The 21,162-nt window shown below is 40.8% G+C and overlaps 4 long non-coding RNA genes across 4 annotated transcripts; all 4 read left to right on the top strand.

Annotated features, from left to right (window-relative positions):
• The first annotated feature begins 4,822 nt into the window (after positions 1 to 4,822).
• LOC149304821 (uncharacterized) lies at positions 4,823 to 7,698 on the top strand. The gene is made up of 4 exons (XR_016271822.1): positions 4,823 to 4,864; positions 5,811 to 5,843; positions 7,020 to 7,058; positions 7,665 to 7,698. It is a non-coding gene; the product is annotated as an uncharacterized LOC149304821 (long non-coding RNA).
• A 3,612-nt stretch (positions 7,699 to 11,310) lies between these two features.
• LOC149304822 (uncharacterized) lies at positions 11,311 to 13,484 on the top strand. The gene is made up of 3 exons (XR_016271814.1): positions 11,311 to 11,336; positions 12,615 to 12,635; positions 13,466 to 13,484. It is a non-coding gene; the product is annotated as an uncharacterized LOC149304822 (long non-coding RNA).
• Positions 13,485 to 14,895: 1,411 nt separating this feature from the next.
• On the top strand, positions 14,896 to 17,069 carry LOC149304823 (uncharacterized). The gene is made up of 3 exons (XR_016271843.1): positions 14,896 to 14,921; positions 16,200 to 16,220; positions 17,051 to 17,069. It is a non-coding gene; the product is annotated as an uncharacterized LOC149304823 (long non-coding RNA).
• Positions 17,070 to 18,537: 1,468 nt separating this feature from the next.
• On the top strand, positions 18,538 to 19,818 carry LOC149304824 (uncharacterized). The gene is made up of 3 exons (XR_016271813.1): positions 18,538 to 18,567; positions 19,227 to 19,241; positions 19,788 to 19,818. It is a non-coding gene; the product is annotated as an uncharacterized LOC149304824 (long non-coding RNA).
• Positions 19,819 to 21,162: the final 1,344 nt, after the last annotated feature.

The raw sequence follows: 21,162 nt of genomic DNA on the forward strand, positions 1-21,162 counted from the left end.
TTTTAAATTCTGACAGTTCTTAAAACAGAAAGTTTTAAAAGCACAGATGGAAGGAGCCTTTTAATAGCTTTTTTAATGTTTAAAATTTAATGGTTTAAATAGCTTTTGATATTTTAATTGTTTTTTTAAAATCTTTTAAAGTGTAGTTTTGAACCATTTTAATATTGTGAATGGTTTAAGTACCTCATCAAACTACAGATCCCATAGGATACAGCCACGCTGCGTAAATTGTATCAAAGTACTATAATTGTATATTGAGGAAAAGACTTGAGCTGGAGATAATTGGTGCCAATGTCCAAAGGAAGTAATAGCAAGTAGATATACAGTAGGAGTGAGAACTGCTTGAACACAGTACCATCCTTTGATAATTGCAAACTGTGTGTACCTCTTTCATGGTTGACCAGGGAGTACCATACAAGCAAATGGAAGGATCATGAAACTGGGGAGTCTTACATGGGTTATCAGTTGTTCCATTAATTCCAGAGTTCACCTGCCGCTATGGCCGAATTGGGTTGAAAACTTAATTCTTCTTGGTCTTCCATGAATGCCAGCCTACAGATGAGGATGCTGCAATTTGGCATATCAACATGTATTAAACAAACAAGAAAATAATGTTGTTGTTTTTTCCTTTTAAATTTAGGGCTTGACTGGCGGTCTTACTGGAGCATTGCCTGTGAGTGTTGAAACTCGGTTATATATTTTCCAAATTATCTTGACTAGCATATAATAATTGTCTAATGCCCTCCTCTCAAGCCTCACCAGCCTCTGGAATTCAGTCATACAATGCTTCCTTCCTTGAAAATTCACTTTAGAATATCTGGGAAGGGAGACCAAATTCTTTGCTTTGTCTTTTGAAAAAGCAGGATGCTCTCCTGAAGTTAGAACCCCAGACTACAAATCTGATGGGATATAGACACAGTACTACAAATTGTGTCAAAGGGCTCTAATTGTGTAGTAGGAAAAAGACTTGAGCTGGAGATAAAGGGTGTAAATGCCCAAAGGAAGTAATAGCAAGTAGCATATAGGAGTGAGACGTGGCTCAGCATCGCACACCATTAGCCACTTTCTTTGGAGTTGTTCACACTACGGTTTAAACTGTATCTCGATCTGGTTCCCATGGTTCCCACTTAATTCGAATCCCTGAAGTGATTTGGAAAGTAGGGGGCATGGTTTTTACCCATTTTTACCCATTTAACTTGCGTCAAAAAGACGCTGGTAAAATGGGGTGGTTTTGGGACTAAATTGATTTATTGGAAAATAAGTCGATTCAGCCTAAGTGAGAACCAGGCAGAATCTAATCAGATTCGAATCTGCCTTGGTTCCCACTGGCAGCGGCTTTCCCAGCCATACCTCCATACCCCGTCCTCAGTCCTCCATCCTCCGTCCTCCAGGCCTTCCTCTCTCTTTCCGCCCCGGCTTGTCTCAGTCTTCCCAGACTGAGAGTGCAGTAGAGAATGCACATTAACCTTGAGTAAAATACATGTATTGGTGCTAGAATATAAAGGGGGCATTTCAACCTATATCTTAGTGTTGGCTCTGTGAAATGTAGATAACAACTTCATTTTTTCTTTTTAAAAATTTCAGGTAGGAGGTCTAGTAGACACAGCAACAGTGAATATTTCATATACGTTTTATGTTAATTAGGGATCGCTGAGAATTTTGTTCCAGTTTGCCTTTGATAAAAATTTGCAAAAATCCCCAAATTCATTCAATCCCAGAATTCATTTATTCATTCTAGGAAGAGAGACCAAATTCTGGGTTTTGTCATTTGGAAAAGCAAGGTGTTCTCTGGGACAGATGTACAGGTTACTTCACCAGGGTACAAATTCCATAGGATATAGCCACAGTCCTCAGAAGTGCATCAAAGTGCTTTAATTATGTAGTATGGAAAAGACGTGAGCTGGAGGTCATTGGGGTAAATGTCCAGAAGTGGTTGGGAATGGCAGCATCAGGTGATGACTAAAATGTATGTGTGCCTTTTTCTCTGTTGGCTAGCAAGCAAACAAACAGTCAGAACAAGAAATCAAGGAATCCTAAGTTGGTTATTAGCAAATACATTAATGCCAGAGCTCTCCTGTGAGATTGATGAACTGGGATGAAAAGCAGAGGGAGTGAAATGGTCAGCTTCTGCACCTTGACTGTGTAGATCACTGTTCTCATGGCTTCATTACACTTGGTCCTCCACGAATGCCAGTCTACAGATGAGGGAGGTTGCTTGTGTTTTGACATGTCAACATGTATTTTTTAAAAAACACAAGATAAAATAATGATTTTTTCTTTCTAAATTTAGGATGCACTTGGCGGCGTTACAGTGAGTGTTCAAACTTGATTACATGTTTCTAGATTATCTTCACTAGCATGCAATCGTGGTGTAATAATGGCGCTGCCAGGCCTCACCAGCCTTGGGAATTCAGATATACAATGCCTTGTGATTTGAAAAACTCACTTTGGAGCATCTGGGAAGGGAGACCAAATGCTGGGTTTTCACCCGACGCTGTGTCTGTGCATTAACTGGTCTGTGCTCCCTCCATTGCTGGAGCAGTCCTTCCCATTGATGGGCAGTTTGTTCTGCCAATGCCTCCCAAACCTGTCAATGCCTCTCATTTGCACTCCTTTTCCATAGTTGATGCACATGTCATACGTTCCTTCCAAAGCAATTCCAGTATGAAAACAGTCATGTGGTGTGAGTTGACATGATTATGCTTTCCTGATCCCTAATGCTTTTCCCAAGCAGGCAGCTTTTCTTTTCTTTTCTTTTAAAAATATTTTCTTTCATTTTTATTTACTCAATGCATTACCATGATTGTGACGTTTCACTAAAACTAAAAATAAATACAGACCGAAAGCCATACTGAGCATGGGAAGTAGGGCTATGGAGTCTGGCATACAGAAGGGGCACCATGGTGATAATTTCAAACTGTGTGCACCTTTTTCATGGCTGACCAGGGTGTACCAAATCCCATTCTTGAAAAGCTACAAGAGAACTCTGGGTTACATATGGGCTGCCTGCTGCCTGGGCATGGAGGTGTGAGATAAGATCCCCCTTAGGAAAGTTACATTCTGGGCCTATCCCAGTTGCAAAGGTAATGTGATAAACGCCTATAATTCATTGTTAATAATTTTATTAATTCCAGAAATATCCTGTAAGTATGACTGAATTGGGTCAAAAACTAAAGAGAGTGCAGTGGTGAACTTCTGCACCTTCTCTCTGTAGATCACTAGTCTGAAGCTTTTATTATACTCGGTCTTCTGTGAATGCCAGTCTATGCCTGTTTTTTGACATGCCAACATATATTTGAAAAATCAGAACAAAAAATAATAATGTTTTTTCTTCTTCTTAAATTTAGCACATGGTTTCTGATGCTGCTGCATTGCCTGTGAGTGTTGAAACTAAATCATATATTTTCTAAATTATCTTCACTAGCATGCAATCATCGTGTAATGCTTCCCACCCCCACCCCCCCGAGTCAAGTCTCATCATCCTCTGGGATTCAGACGTACAATGCCTTCTGACCTGGGCAGATCACTTTAGAGCATCTGGGAAGAGAGACCAAATTCTGGGTTTGGTCTTTTGGAACAGCAAGGTGCTGTCTGGAAGTAAAGTACAAGTTACCCCTACCAAACTACAAATCCCATAGGATCCAGCCACAGTACTCAAAGTTGTATCATCATGCTCTAGCTGTGTAGTAAAGGAAAGACTTGAGGTGGAGATAACTGGGGTAGATGTCCAGAGGAAGAAACAACAAGTAGAGTATAAGAGTGAGAAGTGGTTGAGCATGGTGCACTCATGCGATGATTGGAGATTGTATGCGCCTTGTTCTCAGTTCACTAAGGACTGTTAGGGTAAGAGGTACCCTTGGGTTATTGCTATCAAGAATGAATGGATAGACTTGAGTAACTGACTTGAAAACTTTCTAACACTCAGTATAGCTAGGCTGAACAGTGGACAGCTTCTCCTCCTCCTAGAATTCTCAGAATTTGATCCTACCTGCCTTTTCCCATTACCTTCCTCTCCCTCTCCCCATTTATTTCTATAGTATCATCTCACAACATCGAGATGGACATGAAAGTAGCTATATTTTGTAGTGACTTTCTCTTTTGTTCCCTGCTGTTCCTGCTGATATATTAAGTCCTTTGGAGCAGGGGGAGTGAAGAGATCAAATGGATATGATAGGAGGCAGGAGAGGAGTGCGAGGGGAATTCCTAGATATCTCATATTAGGGGTCTCCATCTTTTGATGATTATATGTATTTATTCAATATATTTTATTGGGCAGATTTTCTTTGTACAAATCTATTGCACAATTTGAGAACAGCCTCTCAATTGCATTCTTGTCTTGATAGCGAGGTGAGGACATGAGAGAGGGCCTTCTAGGTGGCTGCTCCCACCGGCCGAAAATCCCTTCCAGAGAAGGCTAGACTGGCTCCCTCCCTGTCTACTTTTGGCTGGCAGCTAAAACATTCTTACTCAAGCAATCTTTTTAATACTTAGGGAAGGTTTTTAATCTAGAGGTATGTTTTATCTGTTTTAAACTTTTACAAATCTTTTAAAAAATTTCTAGGATTTTAATCAGTTTTATGGTGTTTTAATGTGGTATTTTAGGGTTCATTCACACTACGGAAATAAACCGGTGTGGAACCCGTGAAATTCTCACTTGTCCTGACCGCAATTGGTGCAGTTTGTGGGGGACCGAAAAGCCCCCTGCATCAGATCCCTCGTACTTGTACTAGAATATAAAGAGGGCATTTCAACATATGCCTTATTTTTGACTCCTTCTGAAACGTAGATAACAACTTCAGTTTTTGATAATTAATTAATTTTTTTGCAGGTTGGAATGGCAGGAGAACTAGTAAGCGGACTAACAGTGAGTATTTCATATATGTTTTATTTTAGCTAGGGATGGCTGAGAATTTTGTTTCAGTTTGTTTTTGATAAAAATGTGCAAAGATCCCCAAATTCATTCATAGTCAGGATGATTTAAAAAAAAAAAAAGAATGTGTGAGATGGTGGGTGAGCAAATGATTGAGACAGCAAGTGCAAAAAGATTGTTTGGGAGGCTTTATTCCTGAGTTGTCCATCTTTTCCCCAAATTCATTCATACTCTGGGTGATTTTGTAATATTGAAACTTGATTATACATTTTTCTGAATTAGCTTCACTAGCCTATAATTGTTGTATAATACTGCATCCCCCTCCATCTCGCTTCACCATCCTCTGGAATTCAGACATACAATGCCTTGTGACTTGGAACGCTCATTTTAGAGTTTCGTCATTGGAAAAGCAGGGCCTTCTCTGGGATTGAAGTACAAATTACCTCCCCAGACTACACATTCCATAGGATATAGCCACAATGAATTGCATCAAAGTGCTTTAAATATGTAGTATGGAAAAGACTTGAGGTGGAGGTCATTGGGGTAGATGTCCAAAAGTGATTGAGCATGGCAACATCATGTGAGGCTGAAAAGTATGTGTGCCTCTTTCTCTGTTGACTAGGGACTACCAAACATACAAGCAAAGACACAGTAGGAAAAAGAAATCAAGGAGTGGAGTCTTATATTAGTTTTTAGCAAATACATTCATGCCAGAGCTCTCCTGTGAGTTTGGTGAATTGGGATGAAAACGAGAGGGAGTGAAATGGTCAGCTATTGCACCTTGACTCTGTAGATCACTATGCTAATGTCTTCATCACACTTGGTCCTCCATGAATGCCAGTCTGCAGATGAGGGAGGTTGCTTGCCTTTTGACATGTCAACATGTATTTTTCAAAAAACAAAAGAAAATAATGTTTTTTTTCTTTCTTTCTAAATTTAGGGTGGACTTGGCGGTGTTACAGGAGTCTTGCCTGTGAGTGATTATATATTTTCTAGATTATCTTTGCTAGCATGTCATCACTGTGTAATACTCTCCCCGCCAGGCCTGTGTGTTGTTTAAATATTTTTCAATGGGCAGATTTTTGTCATCAGGAATTCCATTAATGACAGAGCTCTCCTGCAAGTATGGCTGAATTGGGTTGAAAACCAGAGGGACTGCAGTGGTGGATTTCTGAACCTTTTACTCTGTAGATCACTGTTCTTGTGCCTTCACTATGCTTGATCTTGCATGAATGCTAGTCTATGGACGAGGGAAGTTATGTCTTGATGTGTCAATAATAATTGATGTTGGATCGCGGGGATTAAGCGTGTTCCTTGTTTTAACAACTGTACTATTGTTTATATACTGGTCAGTGACCAAAATAAATTGCTGTTGTTGTTGACAGCCAATGTGTATTTAAAATACAACATGAAAGTAATAGTTTTTCTTCTTAAATTTAGGGGATGGCTGGCGGTGCTACCCATATGGTGCCTGTGAGTGCTGAAACTTGGTTATATATTTTCTAAATCGTCTTCACTAAGACATAATAATTTTGTAATGCTCCTCCTCAGCAGCCTCTGGGATTCAGATGCACAATGCTAACTTGCAAAGCTCACTTTGGAGCATCTGGGAAGGGAGACCAAATTTTGGGTTTTGACTTTTAAAAAGCAGGATGTTCCCTGGCGGAAAAGTGTAAGCTACCTCACCAAACTACAAATGCCATAGGATACAACCACAGTACTCAATGTGTTCTAACTTTATAGCGGGGGAAAGACTTGAGCTGGAGATAACTGAGGTAGATATCCAGAGGAAGAAGAAATAGCAAGTGAAAAGTGGTTGAGCATCATGTGATGATTGGAAACTGCATGTGCCTCTTTCTCCATTGACTAGGGACTACCAAACAAACAAATGAATAGTAGGCCCATGAATTCAAGGAGTCTTAAATTATTTGTTGGGAAAGCCATTAATGCCACAGCTATCCTGTGAGTATGGCTGAATTTGGTTGAAAACCAGAGGGAGTGCAATGGTCAGCTTCTACACCTTGGACTGTGTAGATTGCTATTCTCATGCCTTCATTACACTTTGTCTTCTATGAATGCCACTCTACACATGAGGGACATGTCAACATATGTTTTATTTTTGAATAATGGTTTTTCTTTTTAAATTTAGGGTGTGTCTACCACTGTTACTGGAACCATGCCTTCAACTGTGAGTGTTGAAACACGATTATATATTTTCTATATTTTCTAAATTATATCTGCTAGCATGTTATCATTGTGTAATACTCCCTTGTCCCAAACCGGACCAGCCTCTGGAATTCAGACAGACAAAGCCTTCTAACTTGCATAACTCACTTTAGAACAGTGGTTCCCAAACTTTGGTTTTCCAAGTGTTTTGGACTTCAGCTCCCAGAAGCCCTAGCCAGCTTGGCCACAAGTCAGGAATTCTGGGACCTGAAGGCCAATACTTCTGGGAGACCAAAGTCTGGGAACCACTGCTTTAGAGCATCTGGGAAGGAACAGCAAACAAATGGTAGGACCATGAAATCAAGGAGTCTTAAAATTGATTATTAGTAAGGCCATTAATGGCAGAGCTCTCCCGCGAATATGGCGGAATTTGGTTAAAAGCCATAGGGAGTGTAATGGTGAACCTCTGAACCTTCACTGTTTGGATCCCTGTTCTCCTTCTGTCATCACGCTTGGTCTTTCATGAATGTCAGTCTATGGATGAGGGAAGCTGTCTTTTGACATGTCAATGTGTATTTAAAAAAGCACACACAGAAATAGTCTTTTCCTTTTTACTTTTTAAATTTAGGGCATGTATACCAGTGCTACTGGAACGCTGCCTGTGAGTGTTAAAATTCAGTTATACATTTTCTAAATTGTATGTATTTAGTGTGTAATACACTCCAAACCTCACTAGGAATGTATAATGACTTCTGACACACATAGCTCACTTTAAAGCATCTGGGAAAGGTGACCAAATTCTAAGTTGTATCATTCTACATTAGGTGAGGATGTTAAGAAAAACATGGGTTAAAGTCACAGGCCGACATTCTGTCTTAGAAGTTACCCCATTGTCTGCACTCAGGCAATCGGGGCAGCTTAGAGCATTAAAATTATACAAATCCTATCCCCCAACCCTCCCTCCCTTAAAATAGAATGAAATGTTTTACACTTTAAAATATGTTAAAAGATAAATAACAATTTAAACAATAGATACAAACCAACAAACAACAATAGACAAGCAAACAGCAAACGGGATCGATCCGTTACTTTCTCTCTTTGGTGGCCGGGCGTCTATTCAGGGAAGGCCTGCCAGAAGAGATCTGTCTTAACAGCTTTTTTAAAAGTTGTCTAAGGTGGTTATAGGACAGATTTCATCCATAATTGCTCATGAAAAGCCTTTTGCTGTATATTGTGAAAAACCAGATGCACAAAAGGTGTTTGCGTGGCCGCATGCTCTTCTTGTCTGCTCACTCTCCTAGTCACACAGACATTCCTGTGTCATTTTGCTATCCTCCTGCTCTGTTCACTTGCACTCCAACTCCAGCTTTCCTGTTGTGAAAGGAGAAGCGGAAGTATTCAGAGTCCCATTCTGAGTTCCATGTATATAGTATGCCCAGAAAAATCAGTTGACTGCCCATTCTCCTCTCAGCAATTCAAAATATCTAGAGAGCAAAGGTTGCCTTCTTTGGTCCACTGGTTCCCGAACCCTGCCTTTTTGAGAGCGGCAAAACAAAACAAATGCCAAACCAAACCAAAAACATAGGCTATGGTTGCCTTTTGAAATAGAAAGTAATTGCCCATTTCTGTATTTCAGGCTGGACAAACATATGTTTATGAAATAACGGTGAGTATTGCTAATAATTTTGAAAACGTAATCACTGAATTTAGAATGAGAAGGCCGCTTCTTTATATGGATGAGCCGCAGTTGCTTCAGTGGTGATATGTAATCATGAATAAGAATGAATGAATAAGAGAAGAGGAGGCACTGTCCTTTAACAATATGGCCTGGTGATTGTTGCTAACTATAATGAGATTTACACTGAGAGAACCATTTCATCGCCAAGAGGATCTGCAGTGGCAGAAATAGGGCATTTTGGCCACTTGCTCCTCGGTTCACCACTCTCTCAGTCACTAAGACAATGTTCCACTTCTGCTGCCCCAGCTCTAGCACACTGTTTATTAACTTTATTAACTTTCTATGTCTTGCCTTCATGTCTTGCCGTAACAACAAAACAAAAACAAAAGAGTGGACAAGTTCTTTTTTCTTTGGCCAAGTGGTGGTTGTTTGTTTGACTGGGCTGGACTTCTCTTACATACCAAGTGATGTGGGGCAACCACATTTATCCAAGGGAAAAACCACGTGAAAAACCCTGGTGGCGCAGTGGGTAAATGCCTGTACTGCAGCCATTCACTCAAAACCACAAGGTTGCGAGTTCAAGACCAGCAAAAGGGCCCAAGCTCGACTCAGGCTTGCATCCTTCCGAGGAGGGAGCTAAAATGAGTACCCAGACTGTTGGGGGCAAATTAGCTTACTTGCTCATTAGCTTACTTGCTGTTCACCGCTATGATCTTTGGAACAGCAGTATATAAATAAAACAAATTATTATTATTATTATTATTATTATTAAATATGGTTCTATTCTATAATTTATTTTATTGTTTTGGATCAATCACCCCCCCCCCCAATGAGTAATAATTCTTCTGAATTCTTCTGCCCAACAGCAACAAAGAAAGAAGAGATCTCCTGTAAGTGCACAATTATTTTGGAGGGTTTGCTTTCCTTTCTTTCTTTTTAAATAAAAACATTCAGTGATATTTGGACAAACCATGTTCACTTTCCTCTGGGAAAGGAAGATCAACAAGTTGCAAAGCTCTTAATAGGACAGGATTCATAAAGGGGTCTGAAAATAACTCTAACAAAGTCGAACATATATCAGCATGCATGTACTTTTGAAAGTAGTTCTCATGCCCTGAGATCCTGAAAATAATTGCCTCTGCCGGCTACCTCCACTCCCAAAGCCTGTTTTGCATATATCAACATGCATGTACTCCTTTCCTGCCACATCCATATGGCTTCCTATAACTGAATGTCCAGGGTTTCCCAGCTTCAGTAGGCATGGGGCAAGGATGCCCTTTTGGGTAGCAGTAGATGTCTTCCAAGGGAAATGTTAGTTACCAGCTTCCTTGGAAGGTGCTGTCATCCAATGTATTTTAGGAAAGATTTAGGAGCTGGCAAACCACTTATATCTTTTCCTTTTTTTCAAAAATGTTCTCTGATATTCAGACGAATCTTGTTCACTCTCCTCTGGGAAAGAAAGATCAATAAGTTGCAAAGCTCTTAATGGGAGCAGATGCATAACAGGGTCTGATCCCCCATTTTGGGAAACTGATGCCTCAGGCCTTGAAGGTCTGCGATGCTTTTCAGAAGAGAGATTAGAGGTGGAACGAAACGTATATGTTACCCTGATCAAACACATCACTTTTCCAAGCTGTGCTTCTCAATTGCGTCTTTATTTCCTTGTGAGTGGGTCTGCATAATGTTGCCAGGAGAGTACCATCCCAGAAGGAAGGCCTTGGTACTGCCCTAAAGTCTGATAGATTGAGTATGCATTGTTCAAATAATGGAAAAAACAAAACCCAATCTAACAAAGGAGAACATATATTGACATGCATATACTTTTGAAAGCAATGCTCATGCCTTGAGATCCTGGGAATCATTGCCTCTGCCAGTCCCCCTCCGCTCCCAAAGCCTGTTTTGCAGTGTTTCCCAGTTGGTTGAGTGAGTTGGTAAATGGTGAGGAAATGTTAGTGGTAGGACTCCTAGCTTCCATGTCTTGTTTGATTCTGTGCCCTTCCTTGTGAACTAATCATTGTCCGCTTCTGTGTTTCAGGAACCTGTCCTTCAAGTAAGTACAGTATTATTCTTAATTGAGAAAGGGAACTATTTAACTGTATGATGATATAGACATTTGTTTTATGTTTTAGTGTTTCTTTGCTTCAATGGTGATATGTCCTCTTTGGTTCTGCTCCTAGCATCATAAAATACAGTGGGCCCTGATAACTTTTGGGGTCTGCTTTGGAGACACCCCGTTCCCCCATGGATATCAAAAACAGTAGATATCAAAGTCCCTTTATATACCCTGGGGTAGTAAAATGGTGTCCCTTATACAGAATGACAATATCAAGGTTTGCTTTTTGGAATAAATATTTATAATATCTTTGAGCCGTGGATGGTTGTATGCATGAATGCAGTGTCCATCGGTAATGCTGACCACTGTAACTCCTTTAAGGTCCCCCCCCCCCCCGAATCCATGTGTAATATTGTTTTAGCTTGGTACCAATAAGTAAGTCATTTGGAACTGTGGGCATTCTAGCATCTGTGGGAGATATAAAATGGAGGGTATCTTACTTGTCCATTTTTCAAGAGGAGGAATAATTGCATATTTCCCTATTTCAGGGTCTTCTAAGCACTGTTGGTGTGAGTATTGCTAATTCTTTGCTATGCACTGCCTTTTGATTAATACTGTGAAAATGCAAGTAGACAAAATGGTCCTGATTCCAGTTAGATGGCTCTGCTGGGTCCCACTGCCTCTCTTAGGATCTGCAGCTCTTTCCCTGCCAAAGCACCACATACTATTTATGTCCTGGTGTGCAGAGCTTTCCAGCTGCAGTGGTTGGGGGAAAGGATGTCTCTTTGGGTAGATGTACAAAAGGTATTTCCTTGGCCGTAAGCTCTTGGTTTCTCCACTACCCCAGCTTCAGAATGTTGTGGGAAGAAAGGCTGAAGTGTTCACTAGCCTTGTATTTCTTGCCTACTACCCCTAGCAAGATCTTCTGGAGTCTTGCAGTTTATAGTTTACTGAGACATTAAAGCTCTCTGGCAGAGAATGTCTGACTATCCATTAAAGTGAAGTTTAAGCAGGCAACTCATTCCCCCAATTTAGGCTTTTTGGGGGTGTGTGGAGCAATATAATAGAGGGAATTGCTAATGAATTTATATTGGAGAGCTCTTTGCTTTGTTCTTGTGTGAAATGCAAAGAATACTGGTTTCCCTGACTGCTCCATTCCTTCTCTCTGCCCTCCTTCCTCTCCTGTATCTCATACAATTTTTAAAAAACACAGTTATTTAATAACAAATACGAATGAAGATGAATAGACAAATCAAACCCACAAAACAACCAAACAAATACAAAACAACCAATACAGAAAAAATAAATTTTTCTTCCTGCTTCCCTCTTTCTGCATTGTAAATTCATATATAATTTCTCCTCTCTAATCTTCATGTAGATATCTTTTAAACTTCTAATTATAACAAGGACTATCGACATATTTTTATACCTACTGCACTTGGATGAAAGAGTACTTTTCAGGAGAGGAGAAGTGGAGCTGAAAGGAGGTTGTGCTTTGCCTCACACATAACACAAAGAAATATCTATGATATCAATCAAGCCAAAGGGCCAAACTGAGGTTTCCCAGCTGCAGTAGTCATGGGGCAAGGATGCCCTTTTGGGTAGCAGTAGGTGTGTTCCAATGGAAATGTTAGTTACCAGCCTCCTTGGAAGGTACTGTCATCAAAATTAACTGAATTCTGCCTGGCAGCCAAATAGGAATGCAAGGAACATTGTTTTATCCTGGTGCCAGTTAGTATGGCATTTAGAACTGTTGACTTCTATCATTCATGGGAGATGTTACATGGAGTGCAACTGAGTTATCTATTTTTAAAGAAGGGGAATAATGACATATTTCTCTATTTCAGGGTCTTACTGGTGGACTTTTGGTGAGTATTGCTAATTCCTTTCTATGGACTGCCTTTTGATCAATACGGTGAACATTCAAGTAGACAAAGTGGTCCTGATCCAATAGGATGGCTCTGCTGGTTCCCTCTGCCTCTGCCAGGATCTGGAGTCCCCTTCCCGCCAAAGCACCCATGCATTAGTTATGTTCTGGTGTGCAGAGTTTTGCACCTGCATTGGCTGGAGGAAGAGGATATCTCTTCTGATGGAAGCCGTGCCATATCCGAGGCTATGAAGCAGGCAATTGTTTTGTTGAGAGGAGACAGTGGCCTGTAAGACTTCCCATGTACCAGTGGCATTTGTGCTTCCTTTTATTTCCACTGTCATGTCTTGGTGTGCACAGGCTTTGGTGAAAAGAGAAACATCTTTGGACTGTGTTCACAGTGGAGCAAACAGGGTGATCTTTCACAATATGAGCAGCAACGCTTCTTTCCAGAGACTTCCAAATTTCTCCAATCCAAGACATGATAAAGATGCCAGCTTGATATTGCTGAATGCTAAATTGTCAGATAAATCTGTCCACTGTTTTTTCCCCTCACCAAAACCAAAGGCCTGCCAGTGGAGTTTTCTTTCTGTTGACCAGGGAATGGATGATGCTATTCCTGAGTGGCCTGGTTTTCTCTCTCTTAAATAACTAATAATAATGGGGAGTGTACTGTAATCCAAAGGGGACAAACCTAGTACCGAATATAAATAAACATGGCTGTGCTGTATGATTTGTTTAAATCTTTCTGATCACACACATGCACAAAATAACCAAAAATAAATGTGTAACAATTGTTTTGTATTCTTTTCTTTTCTCCCATATCTACAGCGAAAGAAGAGATCTCCAGTAAGTACACACTCTGTTTGGTGTTTGTATTAATCCTATTCACTTTCCCTTGAGGAAGTATGATCAACCGGTGACAGATCAATTAAGTAGGTGACATTTGGAAAGGGGTGGGACACACATTTTGGGTAAGCTGATGCCTCTGGAATGAAAGCCCACAATGTATTTTAGGAAAGATTTAGGAGCTGGCAAACCACTTATATCTTTTCCTTTTTTTCAAAAATGTTCTCTGATATTCGGACGAATCTTGTTCACTCTCCTCTGGGAAAGAAAGATCAATAAGTTGCAAAGCTCTTAATGGGAGCAGATGCATAACAGGGTCTGATCCCCCATTTTGGGAAACTGATGCCTCAGGCCTTGAAGGTCTGCGATGCTTTTCAGAAGAGAGATTAGAGGTGGAACGAAACGTATATGTTACCCTGATCAAACACATCACTTTTCCAAGCTGTGCTTCTCAATTGCGTCTTTATTTCCTTGTGAGTGGGTCTGCATAATGTTGCCAGGAGAGTACCGTTCTAGGGGGAAGGCCTTGTTGCTGCCCGAAAGTATAATACATTGAGCATGTATTGTTCAAATAATGGGGAGAAAAACCACTCTAACAAAGTAGAACATATATAAACATGCATGTACTTTCGAAAGCAGTGCTCATGCCCTGAGATCCTGAGAATAGTTGCCTCTGCCGGCCACCTCCTCTCCCAAAGCCTGTTTTGCAGTGTTTCCCAGCTTCAAGTTGGTTGAGTGAGTTGGTAAATGGAGAGGAAATGTTAGTGGTAGGACTCCTAGCTTCCATGTCTTGTTTGATTCTGTGCCCTTCCTTGTGAACTAATCATTGTCCGCTTCTGTGTTTCAGGAACCTGTCCTTCAAGTAAGTACAGTATTATTCTTAATTGAGAAAGGGAACTATTTAACTGTATGATGATATAGACATTTGTTTTATGTTTTAGTGTTTCTTTGCTTCAATGGTGATATGTCCTCTTTGGTTCTGCTCCTAGCATCATAAAATACAGTGGGCCCTGATAACTTTTGGGGTCTGCTTTGGAGACACCCCGTTCCCCCATGGATATCAAAAACAGTAGATATCAAAGTCCCTTTATATACCCTGGGGTAGTAAAATGGTGTCCCTTATACAGAATGACAATATCAAGGTTTGCTTTTTGGAATAAATATTTATAATATCTTTGAGCCGTGGATGGTTGTATGCATGAATGCAGTGTCCATCGGTAATGCTGACCACTGTAACTCCTTTAAGGTCCCCCCCCCCCCCCCCCGAATCCATGTGTAATATTGTTTTAGCTTGGTACCAATAAGTAAGTCATTTGGAACTGTGGGCATTCTAGCATCTGTGGGAGATATAAAATGGAGGGTATCTTACTTGTCCATTTTTCAAGAGGAGGAATAATTGCATATTTCCCTATTTCAGGGTCTTCTAAGCACTGTTGGTGTGAGTATTGCTAATTCTTTGCTATGCACTGCCTTTTGATTAATACTGTGAAAATGCAAGTAGACAAAGTGGTCCTGATTCCAGTTAGATGGCTCTGCTGGGTCCCACTGCCTCTCTTAGGATCTGCAGCTCTTTCCCTGCCAAAGCACCACATACTATTTATGTCCTGGTGTGCAGAGCTTTCCAGCTGCAGTGGTTGGGGGAAAGGATGTCTCTTTGGGTAGATGTACAAAAGGTATTTCCTTGGCCGTAAGCTCTTGGTTTCTCCACTACCCCAGCTTCAGAATGTTGTGGGAAGAAAGGCTGAAGTGTTCACTAGCCTTGTATTTCTTGCCTACTACCCCTAGCAAGATCTTCTGGAGTCTTGCAGTTTATAGTTTACTGAGACATTAAAGCTCTCTGGCAGAGAATGTCTGACTATCCATTAAAGTGAAGTTTAAGCAGGCAACTCATTCCCCCAATTTAGGCTTTTTGGGGGTGTGTGGAGCAATATAATAGAGGGAATTGCTAATGAATTTATATTGGAGAGCTCTTTGCTTTGTTCTTGTGTGAAATGCAAAGAATACTGGTTTCCCTGACTGCTCCATTCCTTCTCTCTGCCCTCCTTCCTCTCCTGTATCTCATACAATTGTTAAAAAACACAGTTATTTAATAACAAATACGAATGAAGATGAATAGACAAATCAAACCCACAAAACAACCAAACAAATACAAAACAACCAATACAGAAAAAATAAATTTTTCTTCCTGCTTCCCTCTTTCTGCATTGTAAATTCATATATAATTTCTCCTCTCTAATCTTCATGTAGATATCTTTTAAACTTCTAATTATAACAAGGACTATCGACATATTTTTATACCTACTGCACTTGGATGAAAGAGTACTTTTCAGGAGAGGAGAAGTGGAGCTGAAAGGAGGTTGTGCTTTGCCTCACACATAACACAAAGAAATATCTATGATATCAATCAAGCCAAAGGGCCAAACTGAGGTTTCCCAGCTGCAGTAGGCATGGGGCAAGGATGCCCTTTTGGGTAGCAGTAGGTGTGTTCCAATGGAAATGTTAGTTACCAGCCTCCTTGGAAGGTACTGTCATCAAAATTAACTGAATTCTGCCTGGCAGCCAAATAGGAATGCAAGGAACATTGTTTTATCCTGGTGCCAGTTAGTATGGCATTTAGAACTGTTGACTTCTATCATTCATGGGAGATGTTACATGGAGTGCAACTGAGTTATCTATTTTTAAAGAAGGGGAATAATGACATATTTCTCTATTTCAGGGTCTTACTGGTGGACTTTTGGTGAGTATTGCTAATTCCTTTCTATGGACTGCCTTTTGATCAATACGGTGAACATTCAAGTAGACAAAGTGGTCCTGATCCAATAGGATGGCTCTGCTGGTTCCCTCTGCCTCTGCCAGGATCTGGAGTCCCCTTCCCGCCAAAGCACCCATGCATTAGTTATGTTCTGGTGTGCAGAGTTTTGCACCTGCATTGGCTGGAGGAAGAGGATATCTCTTCTGATGGAAGCCGTGCCATATCCGAGGCTATGAAGCAGGCAATTGTTTTGTTGAGAGGAGACAGTGGCCTGTAAGACTTCCCATGTACCAGTGGCATTTGTGCTTCCTTTTATTTCCACTGTCATGTCTTGGTGTGCACAGGCTTTGGTGAAAAGAGAAACATCTTTGGACTGTGTTCACAGTGGAGCAAACAGGGTGATCTTTCACAATATGAGCAGCAACGCTTCTTTCCAGAGACTTCCAAATTTCTCCAATCCAAGACATGATAAAGATGCCAGCTTGATATTGCTGAATGCTAAATTGTCAGATAAATCTGTCCACTGTATTTTTTCCTCACCAAAACCAAAGGCCTGCCAGTGGAGTTTTCTTTCTGTTGACCAGGGAATGGATGATGCTATTCCTGAGTGGCCTGGTTTTCTCTCTCTTAAATAACTAATAATAATGGGGAGTGTACTGTAATCCAAAGGGGACAAACCTAGTACCGAATATAAATAAACATGGCTGTGCTGTATGATTTGTTTAAATCTTTCTGATCACACACATGCACAAAATAACCAAAAATAAATGTGTAACAATTGTTTTGTATTCTTTTCTTTTCTCCCATATCTACAGCGAAAGAAGAGATCTCCAGTAAGTACACACTCTGTTTGGTGTTTGTATTAATCCTATTCACTTTCCCTTGAGGAAGTATGATCAACCGGTAACAGAGCAATTAACTAGGTGACATTTGGAAAGGGGTGGGACACACATTTTGGGTAAGCTGATGCCTCTGGAATGAAAGCCCACAATGTATTTTAGGAAAGATTTAGGAGCTGACAAACCACTTATATCTTTTCCTTTTTTTCAAAAATGTTCTCTGATATTCGGACGAATCTTGTTCACTCTCCTCTGGGAAAGAAAGATCAATAAGTTGCAAAGCTCTTAATGGGAGCAGATGCATAACAGGGTCTGATCCCCCATTTTGGGAAACTGATGCCTCAGGGCTTGAAGGTCTGTGATGCTTTTCAGAAGAGATATTAGAGGTGGAACGAAACGTATATGTTAGCCTGATCAAACACATCATTTTCCCAAGCTGTGTTTCTAATAATAATAATTATTATTATTTATGTATTTATATCCTGGCCCTTTGAGGTCAATCAATGCTTCTCCATTGCATCTTTATCCTTGTAAATGGGCCTGTGTAATGTTGCCAGGAGAGTACCGTTCCAGGGGGAAGGCCTTGTTGCTGCCCGAAAGTATAATAGATTGAGCATGTATTGTTCAAATAATGGGGAGAAAAACCACTCTAACAAAGTAGAACATATATCAACATGCATGTACTTTCGAAAGCAGTGCTCATGCCCTGAGATCCTGAGAATAGTTGCCTCTGCCGGCCACCTCCGCTCCCAAAGCCTGTTTTGCAGGGTTTCCCAACTGCAAGTTGGTTGAGTGAGTTGGTAAATGGAGAGGAAATGTTAGTGGTAGGACTCCTAGCTTCCATGTCTTGTTTGATTCTGTGCCCTTCCTTGTGAACTAATCATTGTCCGCTTCTGTGTTTCAGGAACCTCTTCTTGGAGTAAGTATTATTCTTCATTTAGGAAGGGAAACTGTGTAATGACATAGCCATTTGTTTGAAGCTTTAGCTTTTCTTTGCTTCAATGGTGTTATGTCCTCTTTGGTTATGCTCTTAGCATCATAAAATACAATGGGCCCTGGTGACTTTTGAGGTCTGGTTCCAAGACACCCCATTCCCCCGTGGATCCCAAAATCTAAAGGTATCGAAGTCCCTTTAGATACCGTGGGGTAGTAAATTGCTGTCCCTTATACAGAATAACAATATCAAGGTTTGCTTTTTGGAATAAATATTTATAATATCTTTGAGCCGTGGATGGTTGTATGCATGGATGCAGTGTCCATAGGTAATGCTGACCACTGTAACTCCTTTAAGGTGCCCCCCCCCCCCCCCCCGAATCCATGTGTAATATTGTTTTAGCTTGGTATCAATAAGAAAGGCATTTGGAACTGTGGGAATTCTAGCATTCATGGGAGATATAAAATGGAGGGTATCTTACATGTCCATTTTTCAAGAGGAGGAATAATTGCATATTTTCCTATTTCAGGTTGCACAGGGTCTTGTAGGAGGTGCTGCCGTGAGTATTGCTAACTCTTTGCTATGCACTGCCTTTTGATTAATACCATGAAAATGCAAGTAGACAAACTGGTCCTGATTCCCGTTAGATGGCTCTGCTGGGTCCCACTGCCTCTGCTTGGATCTGCAGCTCCTTCCCTGCCAAAGCACCACATACTATTTATGTCCCGGTGTGCAGAGCTTTCTAGCTGTAGTGGTTGGGGGAAAGGATGTCTTTTTGGGTAGATATAGTGCCACACCTGAGCTTCCCATTGCTAAATTTAAAAGGAAAGTGGCAAGAATGCTGACAGATTAATCTGCACACTCCTTTTTGCTTCAATGATGATATGTCCTCTTTGGTTCTGCTCTTAGCGTCATAAAATACAATGAGCCTTGGTAATTTTTGGCGTCTGGTTCCGAGACACTCCGTTCCCCCGTGGATACCCAAAACTGCATGTACTTTCGAAAGCAGTGCTCATGCCCTGAGATCCTGAGAATAATTGCCTCTGCCAGTTCCCCTCCGCTCCCGAAGCCTGTTTTGCAGGGTTTCCCAGTTACAAGTTGGTTGAGTGAGTTGGTAAATGGAGAGGAAATGTTAGTGGTAGGACTCCTAGCTTCTATGTCTTGTTTGATTCTGTGCCCTTCCTTGTGAACTAATCATTGTCCGCTTCTGTGTTTCAGGAACCTGTTCTTGGAGTAAGTATTATTCTTCATTTAGGAAGGGAAATATATAACTGTGTAATGACATAGCCATTTGTTTGAAGCTTTAGCTTTTCTTTGCTTCAATGGTGTTATGTCCTCTTTGGTTATGCTCTTAGCATCATAAAATACAATGGGCCCTGGTGACTTTTGAGGTCTGGTTCCAAGACACCCCATTCCCCCGTGGATCCCAAAATCTAAAGGTATCGAAGTCCCTTTAGATACCGTGGGGTAGTAAATTGCTGTCCCTTATACAGAATGACAATATCAAGGTTTGCTTTTTGGAATAAATATTTATAATATCTTTGAGCCATGGATGGTTGTATGCATGGATGCAGTGTCCATAGGTAATGCTGACCACTGTAACTCCTTTAAGGTGCCCCCCCCCCCCGAATCCATGTGTAATATTGTTTTAGCTTGGTATCAATAAGAAAGGCATTTGGAACTGTGGGAATTCTAGCATTCATGGGAGATAAAAAATGGAGGGTATCTTACATGTCCATTTTTCAAGAGGAGGAATAATTGCATATTTTCCTATTTCAGGTTGCACATGGTCTTGTAGGAGGTGCTCCCGTGAGTATTGCTAACTCTTTGCTATGCACTGCCTTTTGATTAATACCATGAAAATGCAAGTAGACAAATTGGTCCTGATTCCAGTTAGATGGCTCTGCTGGGTCCCACTGCCTCTGCTAGGATCTGCAGCTCCTTCCCTGCCAAAGCACCACATACTATTTATGTCCCGGTGTGCAGAGCTTTTCAGCTGCAGTGGTTGGGGGAAAGGATGTCTTTTTGGGTAGATATAGTGCCACACCTGAGCTTCCCATTGCTAAATTTAAAAGGAAAGTGGCAAGAATGCTGACAGATTAATCTGCACACTCCTTTTTGCTTCAATGATGATATGTCCTCTTTGGTTCTGCTCTTAGCATCATAAAATACAATGAGCCTTGGTAATTTTTGGCGTCTGGTTCCAAGACACTCCGTTCCCCCGTGGATACCCAAAACTGCAGATACCAAAGTCCCTTTATATACCATTGGGTAGTAAACTGCTGTCCCTTATATAGAACAACAATATCAAGGTTTGCTTTTTGGAATAAATATTTATAATATCTTTGAGCCGTGGGTGGTTGTATGCATGGATGCAGTGTCCATAGGTAATGCTGACCACTGTAACTCCTTTAAACCCACCCACCCCCCAAAAAAAAAATCCGTGTGTAATATTGTTTGAGCTTGGTCCCAATAAGTAAGGCATTTGGAACTGTGGGAATTCTAGCATCCATGGGAGATATAAAATGGAGGGTATCTTACTTGTCCATTTTTCAAGAGGAGGAATAATTGCATATTTTCCTATTTCAGGCTCCAAATGGTCTTCTAGCAGGTGCTACTGTGAGTATTGCTAACTCTTTGCTATGCACTGCCTTTTGATTAATAACATGAAAATGCAAGTAGACAAATTGGTCCTGATTCCAGTTAGATGGCTCTGCTGGGTCCCACTGCCTCTGCTAGGATCTGCAGCTCTTTCTCTGCCAAAGCACCACGTACTATTTATGTCCCGGTGTGCAGAGCTTTCCAGCTGCTGTGGTTGGGGGAAAGGATGTCTCTTTGGGTAGATATAGTGCCACACCTGAGCTTCTCATTGCTAAATTTAAAAGGAAAGTGGCAAGGATGCTGGCATATTAATCTTCACACTCCTTTTTGCAACCCATTTTTGACACATTCCTCAGAAGATAGAGATTTCTTCAATTCCACTCTCATATCTAATGCTGTGAAGGCTTTTCGGGTCAATTTAATGTTTTTTCACAGCCCCAGTATCTTTCTTTCAAACAACTTTGAAATTCTTGGAAAATTATTTTCTTATTCCAGTCATGGGAGACACAGCTTGCCATTGATGAATGCAAAGGAAGAGTGGCAGGGATAGTAG

This window comes from Sceloporus occidentalis, unplaced genomic scaffold (genome assembly GCF_023333645.1).
Source record: "Sceloporus occidentalis isolate IW3139 unplaced genomic scaffold, rSceOcc1.0.p SCAF_13, whole genome shotgun sequence".
Classification (NCBI taxonomy): domain Eukaryota; kingdom Metazoa; phylum Chordata; class Lepidosauria; order Squamata; family Phrynosomatidae; genus Sceloporus; species Sceloporus occidentalis.